The 6,935-nt window shown below is 41.5% G+C and overlaps 1 pseudogene; it reads right to left on the bottom strand.

Moving 5' to 3' along the window:
• Positions 1–3,864: 3,864 nt before the first annotated feature.
• On the bottom strand, positions 3,865–3,982 carry LOC126428863 (5S ribosomal RNA; annotated as a pseudogene).
• Between the last annotated feature and the right edge of the window lie 2,953 nt (positions 3,983–6,935).

Below are 6,935 nucleotides of genomic sequence, written 5' to 3' on the forward strand. Positions count from 1 at the left end.
TCATACACATCCATGCCCGAGGCAGGATTCGAACCTGCGACCGCAGCAGTTGCACGGTTCCGGACTGAAGCGCCTAGAACCGCTCGGCCACAGCGGCCGGCCGAACATTTTACATCGTTTTACATTATGGAATACTTTTTCTAGGTTGGAAAATCCTATGAAATTGCCTTCATATTTCTAAAAATCGCTTCCAACATAATGCATGCCTCTGGCGCCGTTACCTTTCCTAAAGCCAAACTGATTGTCACCTAGCAGATTCTCAGTTCTTTCCAATTCTTCCATATTTTGCTCTTGTTAATAATTTGAATTCATGAGCTGTCCAGCCAGTTGTGGGATTATCTGATTTATCTGCTCTTGCCCTCTACTGGATTGTGTGGATGATATTTTACCGAAAACCCCATAAATTCTACACACTAAATTAAACAACCGTTCGTTTGCCTCTTCCCCCAACGATTTTACAAATCCCAGTGCAGTGTTATCTTTCCCTTCTGCCTTCTTTGGTAATAATCTTCCAAAACTAACTTGAACTCTGACTCTAACAACGAATACTCTAGATCCTCCAAATCTTTTATCACAATATCAAAAAGTTCCTTCCCATAACAGAGGAGTACAGTGCAGCTACTCTTGTCACCCATCCGCCCTCTCGTCTGCGTTTCACAGTGGAATTCATTTTGCAAGTTTGATGTTGAAAACTTTTTTTTAAATACTCGCAAAGATATTTTGACTTTTCTGAATTTTGATTCTGTCCTTCCTATACTCACTTCTTTTTCGATTTCTTTCATCAGACTTCTCTTGCATTTCTTATTGATTTTATTTTTAGGTTCTGTATAGCCGTAAATCCTTTTTTTTTTAATGAACGGTTTTGTACGTCCTTCTTCCAACGATAAACTGACGTCTACTGTTACTCACAATCTCTTCGCAGTCTGTCAGTCTCACTTCTGTCATTGCACTTTTCAAAAATGTCCATTACTCCTCAGACTGACTAATTACTGCTCAATCCTGTGTTGTTGTATCTGCGTTCTCAGGTAAGTTAAAACAGATCTCATTGTTCTGCAGTACACACTGCAGCCTTCTTTGCACGTTGATCCTTTGTGACGATTACCTTAATCTGCAGCATATTGTTCATGAGTACTATTGATCTGAAACTATATTCGCTTCAGGGCTAAGCTCGAAACCCATTATCTAATTTTATAATCTCTGCCTCACCATAAAATAATGCGATTGGTATTTTCCTGTGTCTCCACGTCTCTACAAATTATAACTTCTCCTCTTACTATTCTTGAAGAGTGCGTTTCTGCTGTAACTTGAAATTTACTCCAGAGCTCAAGGTGTCTTTCACCTTTCATTATATCTATCGCCAAACAATATTTTCTCATATCTCTCCCTTCCAATCCTTACCCTTCTATGATCTTCCATTCCCCATGATTTTTAGATTCTCAGCCGCAATTTACATTTTAAATTTCTGGTTAGAATCCTGCATATGCTCTCCCCCTTTGGTACACTTCTGCTTGTGCTGAACCATAGTTCTTGTTGGTTTGGACTCCAATGATATTGTCTCTGAACTCTTTACGTACTATCTCTCCCCTATTTTAACGCTCATTTTATTATTTTGTGATGTTGCCCTACATTCGTCTGACCTGCTGTCTTTATCTTCTTCCCATTTCACGTCACTCACCCTCATTACAATTAGTTTCACATCTTTTACTTCTCTTTTCCATACCGCATTTCAGACTTCTGACATTCCACGCTGCAACACTTCGAATGTTACATTTTCGTTAGTTTTTCAATCTTTTGTCACGGTCATCACCTCCATTGTAGTCCCCTCCCGGAAATCAGAACGGTTGCCTAATCTGAGACCTTTCTCCAGTGAGGTATAATGACACTTTTCCAAATTACATACCACGTTTCTTGTAGATATTGTCATGTGTCTCTAACGCACTATTTTTCATTTCCTTCTGTATCTCCCTGCCAGTCATAATTGTCGACTGTTCTGGCTAACGGGGAGTTTCCATTGTAGAGGCTAAGAGGGTAGCATGAACATTTGTCATGTAGTGCATATTCTTTGGACAAGACCATCGACAGAATGATAGGCGTACTTCTCTGACCGACGTAGCTAAATATTTTAATTCAAAATCGAAGCAGTGTCTGGTATAGAATGCGGAACGCTAGAATTTTTGGTTTTTGTATCGAAGACTGTGCCGCTACAAATCACAGGATTACACAGAATTAACCTCGCAACCGGAAGGTGTGATGATGTATATTGCCATTACGTCACTACATGTCAACATATGAGGTACCGTTAACGCTTCGAGCGAAGGCGGGAAGAAATCTCCGAAACAAGCTGATCATTTCTGATACATTTTACACGATATTGTTCGGAAATTGCAATTACGGCTACAGAGTCTTCAAAGATCGTAATCACCATTATAACGTCATACTTGAGACAAAAATTTTGTTTGAGCAACGCATAGCTAACGAACTAGTTGGAAGTGCTATTTAGAATGTCTCATTAGTTCTCAGCACGTGATAAATTTATATACGATTCAGCAATACTGTATTTACCTATTGTATACTAGATGTTACTTCTCCTCCCTTTTCAAGGAAGCATGTCAGCATTCATACTTAAAATGTTGCTGACAGAAAGCACAGAAAGAAACTAAAACTGGATAGTCGGTTGGAGTTCTGAATTTATTTCTCTAGAATACGAGTACAGACATGTCACGGAAGACGTGTTGTATAAATACGTATTTAATCACGACTTGACTGTACTTTAAAAAATGCATTTTACGCATCACTGAAACAGAATGTCTTATGGGGAGGCTTCAGAGAGCACGCTCTGTTTTGTAGAGATGATAATTTCTTTATCTTAGTTAACTAGTAGGGAGAAGCTTTTCCTTGCAATATGCTAATATATCGGTATCCATGCACAGGATATTTATATTGTAAATTCGGCTTAAAGATCACTACGAATTTCAAAGGAACTATAAATAACATGTGTGGACAGGAACGGGTTCTTTGCTTCAGAACCAAAAATACAATACCAAGTTTTCCGCTCTCGTGCGTTTACTACGTCAAAGATTCATAGTATTCTACTGTAACTCAGTTAATTATTATATCTGTAACCAACAAACAAAAGCGGCTGTAGTCATCAATGATAATCTCTGTTGTGGTAGTTAAACAGAATGCATATCATCAGGAGGATAAAAAGAAAGTGACATTGTAGCGTGACACCGATTTACTTTACGTTTCTTATTTATCTAAGCAATTGGGACTGTTACCACACCAGTTGCTACATCACATAAGTTTTAATTAACAGAGACACAGTCAGTTATTGGGTTTTTGCGTAAGTTCGTAGCGTTTTTCTCGTAAGTATAACAAACAGAACATATACACATAACAGAGACTCTAATCGTCAATAATATATTCTCCTTCACTATTTACGACAGTCTGTCAGTGCTGACTTTTTGATTCTACTACTGTAAAAATCACGTGGTTTTGAGACGAAGAACTCGTCGAGTCTTGTTCGGAGAGCATTTTCATCAGGAAAGTAATTTCCTTGAAAGTTGTTCGTTAGACAGTGGAAACGTTGAAAATCTGAAGGTACAAGATCAGGCGAATAAGGTGGTTGCGAAATGACTTCCCAGTCCAACTCTCGTCTCCTCCAGAAGAGGCCAAGAAGTCCCAACAGTACTGACCGGCCGCAGTGTCATCCTCCGCTCATAGGCGTCACTGGATGAGGATACGGAGGGGCATGTGGTCAGCACATCGCTCACCCGGCCGTATTTCAGTTTCCGAGACCAGAGCCGCTACTTTTCAATCAAGTAGCTCCTCATTTTGCCTCACAAGGGCTGAGTGCACCCCGCTTGCCAACAGCGCTCGGCAGACCGGATGGTCACCCATCCAAGTGCTAGCCCAGCCCAACAGCGCTTAACTTCTGTGATCTGACGGGAATCGGTGTTACCACTGCGGCAAGGCCGTTGGCCAGTCCCACTCTGGTATAGCGTTTCTTGTCAGTCCAGAAGAATGCGGGACAGCATTATCGTGGAGTTGCATCACTTCACGCAGTCTTCCTGATCGCTGTTATTGAATTGCGCCTGCACGATGTCTCAGTTGTTCCCAATAAATGTCAGCAGTGATGGTTACACCTTGGAGAGCACTTCGTAGTACACCACACGGTCGCTGTTCCACCTATCTTTTGCGCATGCGTGCAAGTTTTTGTACGGGGAGTTACTGCTTCGTTTTGGCTCAGGCATTTTTTTTTTTTATCTTTGTGTTAGCATAAAGACTCTTTTTCTTGCGACCTGTGACGATAAAAAATAGGAATGGTCGGTGTTGTTTACGTGTCAATTTATAACGAGCAAGCAGAGATGTACATATGGACACCCATTTATTTTTGGGGTTTTGGCTTAGAGCTTGTGATATCCGTTTTTCGTACGTTCCCCACTGAATGCAAATGTAGCTCGATGGTGGAATGATCCCAGTTCATCAAATTTGCCAGTTCTAGAGTAGACTGACGTGGACCATTTTGGATTAATGCGTTTAAACGATCCTCATGATACCTCGAAGGTGCACCTGAACGTGGAAAGTCACTAATGTTAAAACGATCCTCCTTAAATCGAGAAAAGCCGCGCTCTGTCCAGTGGACTTACCCCCTTAGACGGTGGATATGTTTCTGGCTGCCTCCACTGTTGTCATCCCTCTATCTAACTCAAACAGAAGATTATGTCGGTACTGTTCCGATTTCTCTACTTGGCACTCCATTTTCTAGCGTCCACAGCTCCAATCATTATCTCCACATGACAATATGTAAACTCAAACACCAAAGGTGAAGTACAAATAAAAAATGACAATCGATAATTGAATCCATAGCAACCGGAATACCAACATGTAAAACATAAACGATACGAACTTACACACCAACCTAGTACTTTCGCTCACTTAACAAGCAGACATACGAGAACGGAAGAAATTCTTTCACAAGTGTTTCATTCGTTCCAAAAATTTTTGTCTCCGGACATCCTGTTAAAACTATTAGTAGCTCTAATGGCCATTAAGAGTGCAATATCATGGGGACGATGTACAACAAACGTCAAATTGTCATCAAGTGTCGTACATGCTTGGATATGCAAATGACTAGCACTTCCGTACGGCTACACAAGGAGTAACGCCATAAGAATACTGCATATACGAACAGATTACGAAACTAGCTTTTTCTCCTGAAACCCCTGTTGAATGTTGAACAATGTTTGTGAGAAGACTGTTTTACGTCTCGTGTAAGAAGGACGACACGCCAATATTCGAGAGCGGCAGATGCGTAACCTATCCAGATTGTGGTTTGTCATTCTGTTTTATTGCTGCTCGGGTTGTCGAAATCAGAAGACTGTTATATGAATAGGGAATCGATGCTTCCAGAAGAAACAAACCTAACGCCTTACAGCATTTAAAAGGCCTCATGCGACTAGCACCCGAGAGTACAGACACATTGTTCGCTCGACCTTGCAGGACCGTACAGCCGCGTTGCGTGCCTTTAGTCAGTGAATGGGCCTGTTTGCTGTACGGTGAGTCACGGCGTCTGAAGCACCCCTAACTGACCTCACAGTGGGCAGCAGCGGAGAGAGAGGCGCCCTGACAGTGGTACGCCCAACGACAGCTCTCGACACGCAAGTGGCGCCATGTCTTTTATTCATACGAGTTCCGCTCTGCACAGAGCCTCCCAATGGGTGTATCCGTGTTATGGGACTCCCAGGAGGACGCACGTTGGTAAGTTGCATTCGTCATCGTGTCCCCGCAACTGACGTGATTGTATGGAGTGTCACTGGATATACGACACAATTATCTCTGGTTAGCATAACCCTTAATTTGCTGCGTATGCGTTATAATTACGGCATGTTTAGGCCGGTAGCTGTTCCCCAAAGTTTCCGTGGCACTTTCTTTCAACAAGATAACACAAGATCACATGTTGTCCATATTATTCTGCCTACTATCGATATAAAGAGTGTTCGACAGTTGCCCTGGACAGTACGTTGTCCTGGCCTCAGTCATTGAAAACATCTGGCCATGAGTTTCACGCCACTGCTCGCCAGCCACTACAGCTGGCGAACTGTTCCGTAGAGCTGATACCATGTGAGAAGACCGTGTTGTACCTCTTGTAAGAAGGAGATTATATCAGTATTCGACAGTGGTAGAATCGTAACCTATCTCGATTGTGGAATAACCATATCCGTATGCATCATGCAAGTTCAAATCGACTCGATGTCCAGTTGAGTTGCACGCTTTGCTGCTGTCAGAGTTGACACCTCTATGTCATAAATTTCGCGCCTTGTACAGACTTAAATCATAAACAAATGTAATACTGTACTTTTCCTACAATACTATAAACGCACAATACATAAAATCTTCCTCTTCTTCTCTACTCCATAGATTAGGCAATGTTGCCTGTTCCGGGTTCAAAACATATCTGACCGTCCTATGCTTGTTCTTCTTGGATTTCTTGTTCCCTCAGACCTATGACACAACACCCTACTTCAGCTTTCTATCACCATGCTTTCTCCAATCATTTCGAGATTCTATAACTTTTTCTTCCAAAGAATTTGTCCCTAGTTCTTGTCTTATTTTTCATATAGTATTTTATCTGAAAGAGTACTTCCTTTCACTTTTTTTCTTTGAGCCAACAGTCTTCCGACTGATTTGATGCGGCCCGCCACGAATTCCTCTCTTGTGACAACTGTTTCATCTCAGAGAAGCAACTGTAACTTATGTCATCAGTTATTTGTTGGATGTATTCCAATCTCTGCCTTCCTCGATACTTTTCACTCTCTACAGCTCCCTCTAGTACCATGGTGATTATTCCCTAATCTATTAACAACTGTCGTATCATCCTGTCCCTTCTTGTTGTCAGTCTTTCCAATATATTCCTTTCCTTGTCGAAAAATGTT

Source organism: Schistocerca serialis, chromosome 1, assembly GCF_023864345.2.
Source record: "Schistocerca serialis cubense isolate TAMUIC-IGC-003099 chromosome 1, iqSchSeri2.2, whole genome shotgun sequence".
Lineage (NCBI taxonomy): Eukaryota > Metazoa > Arthropoda > Insecta > Orthoptera > Acrididae > Schistocerca > Schistocerca serialis.